This window comes from Neodiprion fabricii, chromosome 3 (assembly GCF_021155785.1).
Source record: "Neodiprion fabricii isolate iyNeoFabr1 chromosome 3, iyNeoFabr1.1, whole genome shotgun sequence".
Lineage (NCBI taxonomy): Eukaryota > Metazoa > Arthropoda > Insecta > Hymenoptera > Diprionidae > Neodiprion > Neodiprion fabricii.
This window is the reverse complement of record NC_060241.1, coordinates 14,125,043-14,141,772: the sequence shown is the minus strand read 5'-3', so window position 1 is coordinate 14,141,772 and position 16,730 is coordinate 14,125,043. Positions and strand designations below refer to the sequence as shown.

Genomic DNA, 16,730 nt, shown 5'->3' with positions numbered 1-16,730 from the left:
TATATATGAAAATGATAATTGGTGTGTGTTTACAAGTATGTAGTCGCAGTATGAATGTAGATTGAATATTGATTGATGCGTTTAACAACATCAGTTGGATATTTGAGGGTAAGTGTTTGTAATAGTAAGTTTATGTTTGAGATGGTATGGTTCATATTCTGGATTGCGTATGAGCGTAAGGCATATAGTTATAATACTATGGTTACATAATGTTGTTCAAATCTAGGCGCCTAGAGTTGATGCGCGTGGAAGCGGATTAGTACACTTAAGATTAATCAACAATGATTTCTTTGATTCGCTGGTTCCTAAGTAAAACTATGTTTTTTTTTTTTTTTTTTTCGAGATACAGAGTTTGACCTATTTGTACAATGATATCGGTTATGAGTGTAGATATATTTTGGGCTAATTGTAAACTAAGGGTATAAGATCGTCATTACAATCATTTTAATGCAGTAGCGTACACAAGCATATATTTTACTTATGTCTGTTTGGCAGCGCAACAGCAGATCTTGGTAGCAATATAGTAGTTGCCCATTTGTAATAAGGTTTTCGTAAGGTTTTGAGTACTGGTGTGTTTAAAGGAACCGGAGGTGGTGTGTAAGGAACTGCATCATGGGTTTCTACTTCGTTAGGAATGGGTAGGACAGAAGAAGTAGGTCGGTAGATAATATTTAGCTCGATTGGATTTTCATACCCTGTTTGTCTGGCTCTAAATGTCTGGTTCGTTTTTTTAACTTTACAATGTGTGCACAGAGTAATGACTTTGCCGAGGCATGAGTGACGGTAGAATAAGTATAGGGTTGCGAGAGATAGTAAACCTACACCGCTGTAAGTAAGAGCGTCCAGGATGTGAAACATATAGCGCTGTGTGCGGTGGTGTGTGCTGATATCAGTAGCTTGTTTTACAATATCATGCAGTGATAGTTCGGTATTGGCCAAGGCATGTACATTTATGTGCGAGGTTTTGTGGAGTGGGGGGATTGCAATTAAGGATAAATTTGTGGTTTCATTCAAATTAAGGTTTTTGTATATCCGGTCCAGATCGAGGGTGAAGTTCGGGATGTATGAGTGGGTTTCAGATGAGGTCGAATACCTAGTTGTGGAGAGTGTTACCTCACCTGTGTAACCAGTGCACTTGTTATTTAGTCGTAATATTCCGGCTCCTGAAATGGCGATTCGCGAGGTGTGGTCGTTCGGACATAATATGTGTACGGTTTCTGGTTTTGCTGAGGAAAATATCCAAGCGTTGGTGATGGAAAGTTCCGTCCAATATGTGCTTTCGAAAGATGTTAGTCTAACGTTGCAATTTTTTGTTAGTGATTGTGAGAAGTGGAGAAACAAGTCGACTTCGCATAGCTTTTGGATTCCGCTGTGGAATAGTGGTTGACTTTGTCTGCAAATGTATCTGTTTTACGTGAAGATACATTTGTTGATTTTCGGTGCGGATAGCTGGAAGTATGACGCTCTATTTAGTGTTATTGCTACATAGTCAGCACTGGGTTGAATGTATGCGGACGTCTTGGAAATCGTGTCGCAGGATTGTCTAAATGGTATGGGTAGCAAGTGGTATAAATTGAAAATATCTCTATTTAAAATGGGTATTGAGATGACGTAAATCAATCGCGGCTCAAAATATGCGATTTCTACTTTCGATATTCGGACTAACTCTTCAGCGTACGCGGCGTCTATGGGAACGGGAAATTCTAGAAGAGGTTTCAGCAATTGAAGGGTTGGATGCTCGAAATCATTTGTTATAGAGATAAAATTTTTGGATGTATTATTCCTTGTTGTGCAAAGAGAATAGCGTCTATTAGGTTGTTAAGATCAAGTTCGTAATTATTCATGTATCTGTCTAGGTCAATGAGGTGTCTAATAAGTGAGATTGCAGTCTTGCTTGTGGGCATGAATCTTCCCGAGACAGTCACTTGGTTGCTCAGGGTTGCCAATATGCGGTCTTGTAATTCGTTGTGGGATGCAATGTTACGGATCGGAACTATTAATTCGACTAATATGCAATTTAAATAGCAACACTGTGATTACGGCGGTTATTCCTTTCGGTTTCCCCCTCTTAGTCCAGTATGACCGGCTCCTTAACGACTCGGCAATACTGGGACAGTCCTTACGAGAAAACCAAACAAGGCGGTCACGCACTTCGGTATTATTTTTTTTTCAAACGGTTATTAGCGGCTTTTCTCGGGATACATCCTCGTAATAATTCACGGTTTTCTTATCTGTGATTAATTTGTTCGGGTACTTCCGTTCTGTGTTTTCTTCTTGTACTAATCTATTTTCTGTGCGGAAAAAGAGGGAAACGATCAGGAAAACCTCAATCATCGGTTCGGTACTCGTGCCATTTTCTCTCCCGATTGTGAGAAACACCCGACAGACCAAGTCCCTTCGAAAGGAAACCTACGTTTATTCATACTCTTCAAGGCTATTCGCAACACAACGTTATCTAGTTCGTTACGATATGCGCCCAGTGTCGATTGCACTATATTTGTTTGTTTGTTTAGCAGGATCGCTAGATGGTTTGTATCGTTGTATAGATTATCTATCTGTTGGTTCAAGTATTCACCGTCTTCTACATCTAGTGTTCCAAAAAGTGATTTGGAGAGGCTTCCCACAAAGTTTAAGGCTCCTCTTTTGTCGCGTTGCGTTGCTCACTTGGCCAGCTCCCGGTGCGCTTTGTTAACTGTGCTATGACCAATTAATGATTTTATTTGCTTTTGGTATTCTTTGATTGTACTTATTCTGTTGGCTAACAATTCTATATGGTCACTCTTATCGCATCTACTTGCTAAGGTAGTGCATTTTTCACGTATTTTGTTCGAATAGTCTGTAATTTTTAATAACTGGGATAACATGTTACCAAGATCCACATCGTTGATCAGCGTCCATTCTTCGTTGAATGTCCGTAGATTGTTTGTTTGTTCAAAGTGTATGCCGGGATTACCGTTAAGTTGTTGTATTGTGTACGGTATTTCATCGTGGTCGGTGATTTCCGCACTGGCCCTGTAATGATATACATATTCTACTGAGTTTGCAAGAGCTTGATTACTGAGCAAATCGCGTCTTGTTATTGTCGGTTGTACTGTGTTTGATATTGAACATACCGGCCTTTACAATGATTTTGGAATTTCGACCTTGCTTCGTTCAATAGGTAGACAGTAGGCTGATTCAAAAAAAACGGCTAATTTTTTTTTTTCAAAATCCTCACATAAAAACTTCCGAGAAGGTGTGAAAAGACGCCTGTAAAAAGCAGAGCCCTTAATATTATTATTAAGAGGTCGCGCATCGGGAATTTCTGTTTCCCGTTTAAATAACACAGGAATAAATTTTTTTAAATTTTGCAATTTCGTATTTGTGCAACGGCTCATTGAATTGGCGGACCAAAGCATATTTTTGTAGGAAATTTGACGCTCTACAAAAAAAAGTCCTTACAAAGTTTTCGATAGTCACACTCCTTCAAAAGTTATTCGAGGTCAAAGTTGAACTTACAAAAAAATTCAATGTTTTTTTTTTCGATGATACTATGAACCTTTTCTCATTATTTTGTTATAAAGAGGATAGATTTCGGAACAATTACATTTCCAAATAGTCAAGTGCATCAGTTATGGATTCTCCATGATAACATGTTTATTATTTAACATCGCATTTTTGTAAGGTAACTTTATATTGACTCGATGGGAAAATTAATGATTGAAAAATCCCAATTAGAGTAAGATATATTTATTAAATATATCTTTATAACAAAATAATGAGAAAAGATTCATAGTATCATCGAGAGAAAAAAAAAAACATTGAATTTTTTCTAAGTTCAACTTTGACCTCGAATAACTTTTGAAGGAGTGTGACTATCGAAAACTTTGTAAGGAGCTTGTAGAGGAGTTTTGTAGAGCGTCAAATTTCCTACAAAAAAATGCTTTGGTCCGCTAATTCAATGAGCCGTTGCACAAATACGAAATTGCAAAATTTAAAAAAATTTATTCCTGTGTTATTTAAACGGGAAATAGAAATTCCCGATGCGCGACCTCTTAATAATAATAATAAGGGCTCTGCTTTTTACTGGCGTCTTTTCATACCTTCTCGGAAGTTTTTATGTGAGGATTTTGAAAAAAAAAATTAGCCGTTTTTTTTTAATCAGCCGAGTAGACAGTTTGTCCTACTTCAAATCTTTGTGGGTTAATTGTTCTGTCGTAGTGTTCTTTACTTTTCTGTTTAGCTTGTTTCAGGTTCAGTGCGACGCGTTTACGGTTGTCTGTGAGATTCGCTATTAGATCAAGGGGGAATGTATCGTATGTATGCGTGGATGTGTTGCTTAGTATCGCATCTGTCGGTAGTTTAGCTTCCGAGCCGAAGATCAGCTGGTGAGGTGAATAATGTGTACTGTCGTGTTTCGCTGTATTATAGCAGAAAATTGCGAAACGTATGAATTCATCCCAATCTTTACCTGCGTTGGTGTAATGTTTGATGTATTCCGTAATTACAAGGTGACTTCTTTCTAATGAGCCGTTTAATTGCGGTCTATAGGCGGTTGTTCGTAATTGTTTAATTTTGAAGAGTCTGCATATTTTTTTGAAGGCCGTACTCATGAAGTTTCGTCCTTGGTCAGTGAGTATAGTTCGCAGAGATGCATAGCGCGTGATGTATTCTTTAGCGAATACTGTCCCTATCGCCTTTGCCGTAGCATCTGGAAATGGAATGGCGTCTAAGAACTTGGTCAGATTGCACTGGATCGTCAAAAGGTAGCGGTTATTCAATTTCGTAACAGGGAGTGGACCAAGTAAATCTAGGGCTACTTTGACAAAGGCCTCTGCGGGCGTGTCAGTGATTGCCATGGGTAATTTTGTTTCGATCCTGACTAGTGTTTTCCTCTGGCACCTGCCGCAAGATCTGATGATATTTTGAATTTGCTTTTTCATATTCGGCCAAAAATATTTTTCTCCTAGTTTACTGAAAATTTTTGTAACGCCTTAGTGTCCTCCGATCACTGACTCGTGGTACTCTTTGATCATGTCTTCGCGTAATTGTTCGTCTGGTATAATTGTAGTATTTCTACAAAGTGTTACTCGAATGTCTGAATCCGCAAAAATGTGATGAATGAGTTTTTTGAAGATAGATCGTAGAATATCATCTACTCCTGGTCCTGACATGGGGAATGATATGGACCGAATGTCTAGTCCGGACAAGATAATCCTCAAGTTAACTAACGTGTAGAAAATGTCGTCAAGTCTGCCCGGGTCTGATTGACGTGGTTTCACTGCGAGGGTAAAAATGTATTTGTTGTTTTTCAACCGAGTTTTAATTACGTCGGATATTTCTGGATTCTGGTTTTGAAAGGATTCCATGCTTATTATATTTCCGTCTTTCAACTGTTTTTCTAGTCCTTCTGTCCAACCACAATTAACTGATACGAAATGAGCGTGATTGTGGCACAACATGAGAAGTCCGTCATTAGTTTCGGTTACGTTGGGAGTTGGTCATATGTCATTTTGATTTTTTATGAAGTAATCTAAGTGTCACGAGCGTCGCATATTTACACCAAATCATCATAAACTATGTCAATTAATAATATCGCTTCAGAGACGAGGAAGCATAGCTTAAATATATTAGTCAATCTATATAAAATATTTCTTACAAAACAGTTCGTGGCATAACCGAGCGGAACGGCGTAGTTGACGGACAGCAACGTCAGCGTCTCTGCGGCCGCCAGATCCCGGGTGTAATCAAAACCGGGATGAGGCGATCGCGAGATCACGTGCTTCGAAGATGACTGTCACGAGGCGAGCCTTTGTTTCAAAATTGTAAATTCAGCGAAAACCTCGCTCGCCGCCCGACGTTCCAAGGGGTGTCGGACGAGCGAGCGAAGTCAGTCCGTTAGAGACAGAGTAAAATCAACATCTACGGAAATAGGCCCCTTCAAAGCTGTCGAGTATAAAGTTATCAGTCTTCAAGTCATCGACGAATAGAGAGTGAATTCCTTTAATTCTACACGCGTTGTTCAAAGCGTCTCGCGTCGCGACGTTAGTCGTTCGAAGCTAGAATATAAGAGTAGAAAGCTGTGGCACAAACTTAATCAAGTTGTGTAGTAATAAGAATAGTGATAATTGAGAGAGTGTAAGAATTCGGTGTAGAAACCACCAAAAGAGTGAGTAGATGTATGAACGAGAACAACTAGGTTAAGAACATTCATGTAAGCTTCCTCGTCTTAGATATTCACCCGCTGCTTTCGCTTGCTATTTTCAGTTGCATTTGATTCATTAAAACTTGATCCCATAGTAAACATTCTATTACATTAATATCATTGAATCCTCCAAACCTATTCCCAGGATCGCCCTGTAGAGGACGATCACCTCCCGACCCACCAAAAAAATAAGAATAAACCTCTACGGTTACCTAGAGGGTCAAGTCGTCGCGTGCGAGACCGCTCTGCACGTGACATAAGCAACAAAAGTTGTCATTGTGAATATGGGGGCGGTCCGGTTTTCGCTCTTCGGGATTGTCGCGACGTTGTGAGCATGAAGGTGGTAGCGTTGCCGTAGGTACAACGAAGGCATCGCTATCCGTGTCTTCAACAGCTGACTCCGGATCATGAGTCACGGAGTCACTCTCCGAGATATCAGTTGGTTAGCGCGAGGGAGTAGAAACCGGAGCATCTTGGAGCTGACCTAGTGCCGGTCCGACGCGTCGGCCGACGAGTTGAAGGGGGAGCAGGGATTCTGGGTGTTGATGCGTTTGCTTCAGATTCAGAAGATGTCGAGTCATAAGTCGGGTTTTGATACTTACAAATGGTGATCGCTATGTCTGAGTCTTTAAATATGTAATGCATCATCCGATTAACAAGGTTCTAGTCTAACTTATCTGAGCCGCAGCCTAGTCTTGGAATCGAGAGCGATTTGACTTTGTCTTATTCTAAGCAATTCTTTAGATTTACTAGGGCGTTGAACAGTATTTCTTCAGTTGGTTTCTGGTAGTGGTATTTTTTGGTTACTAGATTGTAAATGAGGCGGTTACCATGTGGCAGTGTCAATACGTTCGTTACTTCAGGATCTAGTTGTTGTAGTTGATCTCGGGTGATTATTTTCCTATTGATTAGTTGTCCCGCGACTCCTCGTGATGTCTTACAGTCTGCCGAGATGCAGTGGGCTAGGTTATCTTGTCTGTCGAGGAGATTGGCGCGTATCTCCTGAATAAATTTACTATGCTTTAATGGTAGGTGGTTAAGATCTGTTACGAATTCCGTGAATCGAGGGGCGTAATTTCGTCCTTTACTGGTACAGTGCTCCCCCCCTAAGATATCCCTTTGTAAAATATTACTTCCCCTCATTTTACTATCATTTCCCCGCAATTCGGCTTCCCCACTATACTCAGTATTTTTTACTTGCGCATGCACTTAAGTCGGTACTATAAGTCAGCTGTCTACATATACATAGATATACTTATAGATAGTCAAGTGATATTCGTAGTATTAAGTATAATTAATAATTAGATCGATAGTAAATAAAAAACCGTCTTATGTCAAGCGATAAAAATAATAACTCTGTGAAGCGTAAACAACCGACAGCGGTACCCGTTTCGGTAAAAGTAAATGCTTTAAAAGAATTGAGTAATGGAACCCCAAAAAATGTTATTGCTAATAACCTCAATGTTACTGAGCAAACAGTAAAACAGTGGGAAAAAAATAAAAAAAAGTTTGATAATTCAGTGAAGGAATATGGTGATGAATTGCCTGAAGTTAAAAGAATGAGAAAAATTGATAATGATTATGTTGACATGGCTACATGGTTTTGGTTCAAAGAAAAATGAGCTGCCGGCGTTCCAGTCCAAGGTTCTCATGTCCAGCTTCAAGCCAAAATTTTCCATCAAAAAATGGGTGCTAAAAATTAGTTTTTAGCAAGTAACGGCTGGCTTTATGAATGGCAACAGAGGCACAAGATTCGTAATAAAAAAATCTGCGGAGAAAAATTGTCTGCTGATACTGCTGCTGCTGATGAATACAAATCTCAGTTTAAAGATTTTGTTATTGAAGAGGGCTTATCTTTAGATGAAGTATTTGATTGCGACGAAAGTCCATTAAATTATAAAATGTTACCGTCATCAACATTGACAGCAGCAAGTTAAGCTGGAGCTTTTGGTATTAAAGGAAAGAAAGAAAGAGTAACAATCATGGCTTGTAGTAATGCATCAGGAACTTTGAAATTACCTCTTGTGTTGATTGGTAAGTCTGCCAAACCTAGAGCAATTAAAAATTTAAAGACGTTGCCTGTTTATTATAAAAGCCAAAAATCTGCGTGGATGACATCCGGTCTTTTCAAAGAGTGGTTTGAAGATGCATTTGTACCGGCTGTATCTAAATTCCTAGACGAAAAAGGACTTAAAAAAGCTGATTTGTTCGTTGACAACTGCGCTGCTCATCCCCGTCTATCAAAAGGTAACATATCAGTTCGTTTTTTCCCACCAAACACAACTTCTTTGTTACAACCAATGGATCAAGGTTGTCTGCAGAATTTAAAATTGTTTTATCGCAGTAAATTAATGGCACACATCATTGATTCTGACAATAAAGGCAGTTCTTTATTGGCCAGTTGAAAATCTGTCAGTATAAAGGAGGTAATTTTTTGGATTGCTGACTCATGGAATAAAGCGTTGCCAGATACACTCAGAAAATCATGAAGCACGGTATGTTGAATGATAAAAATGTTTATATATATATAATTGATACTTCTTAACTACAATTTCTATTTCATTTTTAGTTGTGGCCGTTAGATTCTACTTCTCAAGCTGAGGGAACTCCATTATCTGATGAATCGAGTGATACTGCAGGTGGTACTGAGATATTAGATGAATTTTGTGAGGTGATGAAAAATCATGGAGGTTTATCGAATGTAAACGGAGATGATATAAGAAGCTGGTTCACTCTGATAACACACTTAATCCGACTAATATTCTCAGTGATGAAGAGATCATTGATATTATTAATGAAAATATTGATCCACTAAATATTGAAAATATTACAACTCAAGAAAGCTGCGATATTCTTCATGAAAGTATTAATTCTAATTCACCAAAAGTTTCAACTACAGAAGTCATACAGGCTGTTGAAACCTTGACAAAATATTGTGATGATTGCAATTTGTCTAGTCAAAATACAACGTTGTTTGAATTAAGAGAGTTATTAAAATCTCAAGTTGAAAACTTGAACTCTGAAAATTTTCCTCCTAATTAGTTATTAATACATTTATGTGATAATACTATACCTAATGGATAAGTAATGTATAGTGTGTTGATAATTTGATTAATAATTATTTTAAATATTGCTAATGTACGAATTTATATTTGAAAGTTTAACTTTACGTGGTATTCAATACCATAATTTATAAAATATCCTTGAAATAACTTAAGTTGTGAATTTGATGTTGATTTTAATTTTCTTATTTGAAGATAACACTCAAATTTGATATTTTTGTACTGTAAAATAAGTGCAATATTAGTATAAACGATAGCTATGTCAACAGATGTCAAAGAAATAAATAATTCATTTCAAATATCACGCGCTTCTTTTAAGTATTTCGTGTGTCACTGCGCATGCTTCTATTTTTAACAGCCCCAACTTTTAAGAGTAGAGGGGATACCTCTCTAAGATATTTTTCCTGGAACCAGAGCCCCGAGTCTGAAATCTTAGGGGGGGAGCACTGTAGTGGCTTCGGGTGTCGGCTGATTCAGTATGTCGGACTGTTCTTCACGTATTTTAATACTACGATCCTACGGCTTACCCGAGTTTTAGTTTGATTTAGATGAGGTGAGTGGTTGAACTCGTTCCGTAGTTTGCTTAATCGTCTTATCGACTACGATCGGTACCTCCATTGCGCTGCTATTGTCAGTCATACTGGCACTTGAGTCAGAGGTAACAGTAGAAGTCGAAGTGTCTTGTAATGCTTTGTTTCGTCTTCGTGGGGAAGGGCTGGTGGATTCGTGTGCAGATCCACACGCTCGTATTGGGTGCTGGTCTACATGTTTCATTCTCTTGTGAGCGCCGGTAGATGAAGATAGCGTATCTGGTTCGCGAGCACGTGTTGGGTGTTGGTGAGCTACTTTGGCGCGCTTGTGGGCGTCAGTAGATGAGCATTCTGTATCGGGTCGAGGCCGTTTTGAGGTAATGGGTAGAATTCGGAAAGAGTCGACAGATGGATTTCTGGAAAGCGCGGTTGCGTTGGAATTCGCTATTCCTTTTTTATGTTTTGTGACGTACGAATATTCTTCCAACTTCAGTCTCCAGTGCATTATACGAGAAGTCGGGTCTCGTACGTTTTTGATCCACTTGAGTGGATCGTGGTCTGTTACCAGGGTGAAGGTTCTACCGTAAAGGTAAGGACGATAATATTTGACGGTATAAACGCCTGCCAAGTATTCTTTTTCGGACACCGAGTAATTGATTTCGGCCTTTTGTAACACCCTCGATGCATACGCGATTGGTAAATCCCCGCCACCTTTGTCTTGACTAAGTATTGCTCCTATTGCATACTTTGAAGCGTCGGTTGTTAGGACGAAGGGTTTTTCGAAGGCTGGATTTTGCAGTATCGGTTCTCGACATAGACTATCGGGTAGTGTTTCAAACGTGTCATACAAATATTGCGCAACGATTATATGTGTATTTATATGTTTATTCAGACAGAGAAGTTGAATGGTAATTGATAACAACAAATGGTAAAAGGAAGCGTTAACGTTATATTATATTAAATTAGACGTGCGTTACGCCTGGAAGCAGTATTGAGACTGCTCACACAGCCTCTCGCCGGGCTCGGCGACAGTGCATATGAAGTGCATAATCGCGTAATTTGAGCACTGCTGCCGATAAGAAAGCCAAGCGCATAAGGCGAGCCACGCTGCATGATAAATTTTGCACTCCTTTAAATGATCCCCGGCATGTTCCTACGAGAGGATATAAACTGTTACATTTCATTAGAAATGTTACAGCTCCATCACATCCCCCGACGAAGACAAAGGCGCGTCTCTGCGGCTTCTGATTTCTCGTAGGATTCTTTCGTTACGTTTAGCTTGTGTCTAAATCCTGCGTTTTAATTTCCTTCGTTCTACTACTTCCAAAGCAGCGGGATTCCTTTGGCAACAATATCCGGCGAACGCCGAAATATAGGTGGGTATATTAAATTTCCACAGCAAGAGTAGAATAGACAAGACGGATATCGTTCCCGAAACGGCAGCTATTGATGGGATCCCTATACCTTTGAAGTTGGCCCATGTATTATTTACCCGAAGGGTCGCTTCGTTATTCGCGGGGACACTCTCAAGGTCTAAAATGGCTTGTCCTTGATCCTTGAGGGTATCCAAGTTGATCACGTGATGCAATACAATTTCCCGGCCTGTTACAAATTTGTTTAGCGGGGAAATGGTATCTGCATGTATTTCTGTTAATTGAGAAGTCATATGTTCTACGATTAATTTGACTCGCGTTTTCAAAGTTTGGAGTTCGCAGCTCTGATTCGTGGTTATCAGGGATGGCTTGGTGATTTGAACAATAAAAGTCTGCATTGAAACGCATGTTATGGTTACCTCAATTGGCTTCGAAGGTAAGATTATTTGCGATCCCTGCGTTCTTATGTAAGCAATATCTGTGACGAGAAAACGACTCAGAGTGCATCCTCGTGGTATGGGATCAGTTATTTTCTCACAAAGTTCAATAGTATCGTTGCGATGTCCCACATCGCGGTAATCACCAATGAAATAATCGGTTATCTGTTTCAGTTGAGAAAACGTGACTTCTCTTATAAAATTCTTACGTACTCATTTCAAAGCATATGTTGGGTTAAGCGTTACATAAGTGTGATTTATTCTTACGGGTACCGGGGTATTCTGAATTATTACCCAAGGTTCCTTTTCTAAGTAAGGCACTGTGAGTATATAGATAAGTTTGCCTTTATGTGTGGTTATAGTTAAATCACTTATTTTAATAAACTTCTCGTAATTTTCCTCCTTAATAGGTATTAGTGTCTTTTTGTCATTGGCGTTGAAAGCTTGAAGAGCTGTCATAAGCTCCTTTGGAGTAAAAAGGGTGTTATCGATGATACCATGCCTTCCTAATTGCACGGCAGTCATTACCAGGTCGATTAGTCGTTGCAGTTCCTTAATTTCAAATAAACTTAGAGTTTTAGCTTCCATGTATTCCTGATAAGCAAGCGTTTCGTTATCTTTTATTTTTAATGATTCTAATTGTCCCCATACAGTTTCCAAAGAGTGTTTAAGTTTGAGCTGATTTGTATTCAAGATATTAATTTGGACTTGATTTATGTGCAAGGACTTGGTTACAACAAGATTTAGAGTGTCCGTTACATTTTTTAGTGAGGCTAGATTCCCATTAATTATTTCCAAATCATCCGCGTCAGCAATTCCGTAGATTGATTTTTGGATTGTTCCTAAAAAGTTAAACATTCCTCTTTTCGGTCTGATGTTTGGCGTGAGATAAGATTTCCTTAGGGGATACATTTCATTTGCCAGGCCCGTCAGAAGGACATGTTTTCCAAATACCGCCTCAGCTTCGCGCGAGGCTTCGTAAGTAACGTCGCTCGACGCGAGCGCTTTCGGAGTACTTGTTTTGGTTCCGTGGGATTGAGATTCCCTTAATTTAGAGGGGCGGCGCGTCATTTGAAGAATAGGCGCACCCAAGTCTAAAATGACTTCCAAAATATTCTTGTGTGACGAGGCACGGGCAAATTCTAAATCTAAAGCGTCCAGGGCGGACTGGGCGAGGGATCGCTGACTAGGGTTCCAATGGTCCAGATAGGTATCCCGTATCGTCCGGAGGCCTCCGAGTTTGTCGTGAATGTCGAGTAATGGTTCGGTGAACCCACTTGCGTCAATGGATTGGAATATCTTCCATCTTTCCTGGTACATGCATACTTTGCCCACTTCCTCCTGGAGTAGAGTCCCATTGATAACTGAGACATCGAAGTAGGCTAGGGACAGACTGCTACACCTATAACAAAAGAAACTAAGACTCTATTCCGTGGAGATCCAATCGTTACCCTGAACCCGTTTTAGTTTAATTCTAGGGATTGGATCGTTTTCCCTTGGTCCGGTGTCGTACTCGTAGTACGGTTTGGTATTATTCAGATGGGTCTTCCAATAAGACGCTGTGGAATCATCCGTGGTTTTCTTGTAAGTGATATTTCCTTTTTGTTCGTTGATCTCGACGACGACGAATGGTCCATTCCAAATCCTTTCCAAGGCGTTCTGTCGTGTATGGTTCTTGATCATTACTTTATCTCCCACTTGATATAAAGGAGTTTGTCGTCGTGTTCCTTGGTCCACTTGTTTTTGGTTTTTCTCTCTTGATTTGGTAAGCCAGACCAGAGCTTTCTCGAACCGTTCCTCCCATTTTCGTATCCACAACATTTTCTTACTAATCACGGTTTCCAATCGGTTTTCGCGGAAACCGTCAGGATTGTTGGCTTCGTGACAGAACATGAGGTTGTGAGGCGTTTCACCTGTTGATTGATGAACGGAAGTGTTATAGGCACGTGCCATTTCTATTAAAACCTTGTCCCAAGTGTGTATTCTCTCTTTGCAGGCAGTTCGAATATAGTCTTTCAAGACACTATGCATTCGTTCTATAGAGCCGTTCGACTGCGGGTGATATGCAGTTGTGGTGATATGTTTGATATTATAGTGTTCGAGAAAGGAATCGGTCAGCTCGTTACAAAACTCCTTTCCCATGTCCGTCAGGATCACTTTGAGGCACCCGAAGTTACCTATCCAGTACTCTGATAGAGCCTTGATAACTTCTGTCGCGGTTTTGTTCGTAAGTGGGGCACATTTAATGAATTTAGTTATTGAATCCTGCATCGTAAGGATATATCGGTGTTTATTCCAAGACTCGACCAGAGGTCCGACGATATCTATTGAAATTTGATCGTTAGGTTTTTCAGCAAAGGTTTCGAAAAGAATGGCGGGTGATTTCATTTGTATCCTTTCCTTTTTATACATCTGACACGTTGGGCATGCCTGGATAAAGGAATTGATATCATTCTCCATACGTGACCATACGGCCGTTTCTTTTACTCGGTCAATTGTTTTTGCTAGGCCAAAGTGTCCATTGATGTCGTTGTGAGCGCTGGCCATGATTTCTTTCTGCTGCTGTTTGTTAGGCACATCCTTTCCTGTCAAGCAAAATGATATGTCTGCACCTGAGTCCTGACGTATCCTCTTGAGATCTTCAATGATCGAATTGGTTTCTTCTTTGGTGGTTTTCTTAGGGTCAATCCAGAAGTATATCTTTTTGTACCTTTTCGGATGAATGTACTTTCTGAGTTTCTCACGTCTATCAGTCTGATTCTTAGGTATTATCAGGGTGTTGTCAGAGGCATCCTTTTCTTCTAGGGTAATCTTCACCCATTTGCCGTCCTCCCCTTTTCGATTTCGGTTGGGAACGAGTTTGATGTGAGATTTTGTTCTGCCTGTTGTGAGTGACAATCTCTCGATGTCAATGTGGCGTGCGGCAATATGGTGGACCCACTTGGGATTCCTATCAATGGGTGTGATTTCGTATAGTCCCTTTTCCAATTCGGTGAGTTTTCCGAAGATCTCTTCTTTTGTGCGAAAGACTCTAGATAACTCATCCGCTACTACGTTACTTTTTCCCGAAACATGTTCTATCAGGAATGAGAATTCCTCCAATCTTAGTTTCCACCGCAGCAGGCGTTGACTGGGGTCTACGCAATTTTTCAGCCATACTAGTGCACGATGATCGGTGCGGATGATGAAGGGTTTATCTGGTGTATTGAGCAAATATACTCTTAGTCTCTTGACGGCCCATACAACAGCAAGCATCTCCTTCTCCGTCGTGCTGTAATTCCTTTCCGCATCATTCAGGGTTCGAGATAGGAAATATATGGGGTGGCCGTCTTGAGATAGTACCGCTCCAATTCCATCGTTTGACGCGTCGGTGGTTACGACGTATTGTTTAGCTGGGTCTGATCTCACAAGTATCGGTGGTGTGACCAACTTTTCTTTCAGGGTTTCGAAGGCTTCTTGGCAGGCTGCTGACCAATCCCATGGGGTGTCCTTTCTTGTTAACCTTGTTAATGGTTTCGCTAACATTGAATAGTTTTGTATGAACTTTCGGTAATACCCCGTCAAACCAAGGAAGGATCGAATCGTCTTAACGTTGACTGGAACAGGTAATTGTTGAATAGCTCTGGTCTTTTCCGGGTCTGGTTTGCTTCCTTCGTCAGTGATGACATATCCGAGGTATCTCACTTCAGTTTTCATGAAGGCGCACTTCTCTGGCTGGAGTTTCAAGTTACATTGTCCTCAACGCTGAAATACGGTTCTTACATTTCGATGGTGTTCTTCCTCCGTTTCACCAAAAATTATTACGTCATCAATGTGGACGCAACAGATCTTCTGATTCAATCCTCTCAGCGCATCGTTCATCATGCGTTGGAAGGTTGCAGGAGCGTTCTGTAATCCGAAAGGCATTCGTTGGTATTCGAAATGCCCGTCGGGGGTTGAGAAGGCAGTATATTTCTTGGAGTCAGTAGCCATGTTGATCTGGTGGAAACCTGCGGCCATGTCGACAGTAGTAAAGAACTTGGCCCTTCCCATGTGATCGAGTAAATCCTCGATTATTGGTATCGGATAAGAATCCGGAACGGTAAGTTCATTAATCTTCCTGAAATCGATCACAATTCTATACTTGGGCTTTCCGTCGGGGCCCGGTTTTTTGGGTACAACCCAAACTGGCGAGTTGTATGGCGACTCGGATTCCGTTATTATTCCTTGTTTCAACATTTTCTCTACTCCCTCTTTTACAACCTGCTGGTGCAGCTGTGGAGCACGGAAACTTTTCACATTTACAATGCGTTGAGGATCTGACAACTCGATGCGATGTTCAGCCATTGAAGTTCCATTGACCATGTCTTCCTCCTGTAAGGCAAAGATATCGCTGAAATCCTGAAGAATACTCCAAATTTCTTTCTGGTACTCCTCCGGTAGGTGTTTCAAGTCGACAGTATGTTGGAGCGCCTGCTCTCTTTCATCACGTGGTTGTTGCCATACACCCGGGGTTGACATACTCTTTACTCGGTGGACTTGGACGTTCTCCAGTCCGAGCTCGATATCTTCGTCTTCAGCGGTGGTGATGATTCCATAAGCCGTACCATGATCGTTCGTGTGTACAATCTGCACCGGGATATTTTCCATAGGCATTCCGTCTTTATAGACCATGCGTAACATGAGATCGAGATTCTTTTCGTCGGTATCGATGGCAATTTTGTTCACCGAATTTGGTTTGAATCGAATTTTTCGGTCGCTACTAAGGTGGTGTATCTTATTCTTCAGGGTGAGCGTCGAGGCATTCAACTGGAAATCTCGCCTCCTCATAAACGGGTTTCCCATGATTCCATCTTCTTCGTCAGGCAGATAATCATCTGGTATAATGACGAATTCGTCCTTTAGCCCCATGTGAGTTAGTACAGCATTTTCCTTCGCGGAATTTAGCGCTTTGCCAGTCTTAAAGGAAATTTTGCGTTTGATAATTGGACAAATTTGTTTATCCGATGGATAAATAACCTTCCGTTTTATGAGGTTTATTGATGCACCTGTATCGACCATAAGGGCTACTCCTCGCTTTGTTTCTCCAAATTTTATTACAGCACACTGTAGTAACCCCTGTGAAACTGGACATACGCGGGCTCCTGTTGGCACTCGTCCTCTAG

At 40.5% G+C, this 16,730-nt stretch overlaps 1 long non-coding RNA gene across 1 annotated transcript; it reads left to right on the top strand.

The window, feature by feature from the left end:
- The first annotated feature begins 4,080 nt into the window (after positions 1-4,080).
- LOC124178389 lies at positions 4,081-9,503 on the top strand. The gene is made up of 3 exons (XR_006869798.1): positions 4,081-4,148; positions 7,446-7,448; positions 9,492-9,503. It is a non-coding gene; the product is annotated as an uncharacterized LOC124178389 (long non-coding RNA).
- The last annotated feature ends 7,227 nt before the right edge of the window (positions 9,504-16,730 follow it).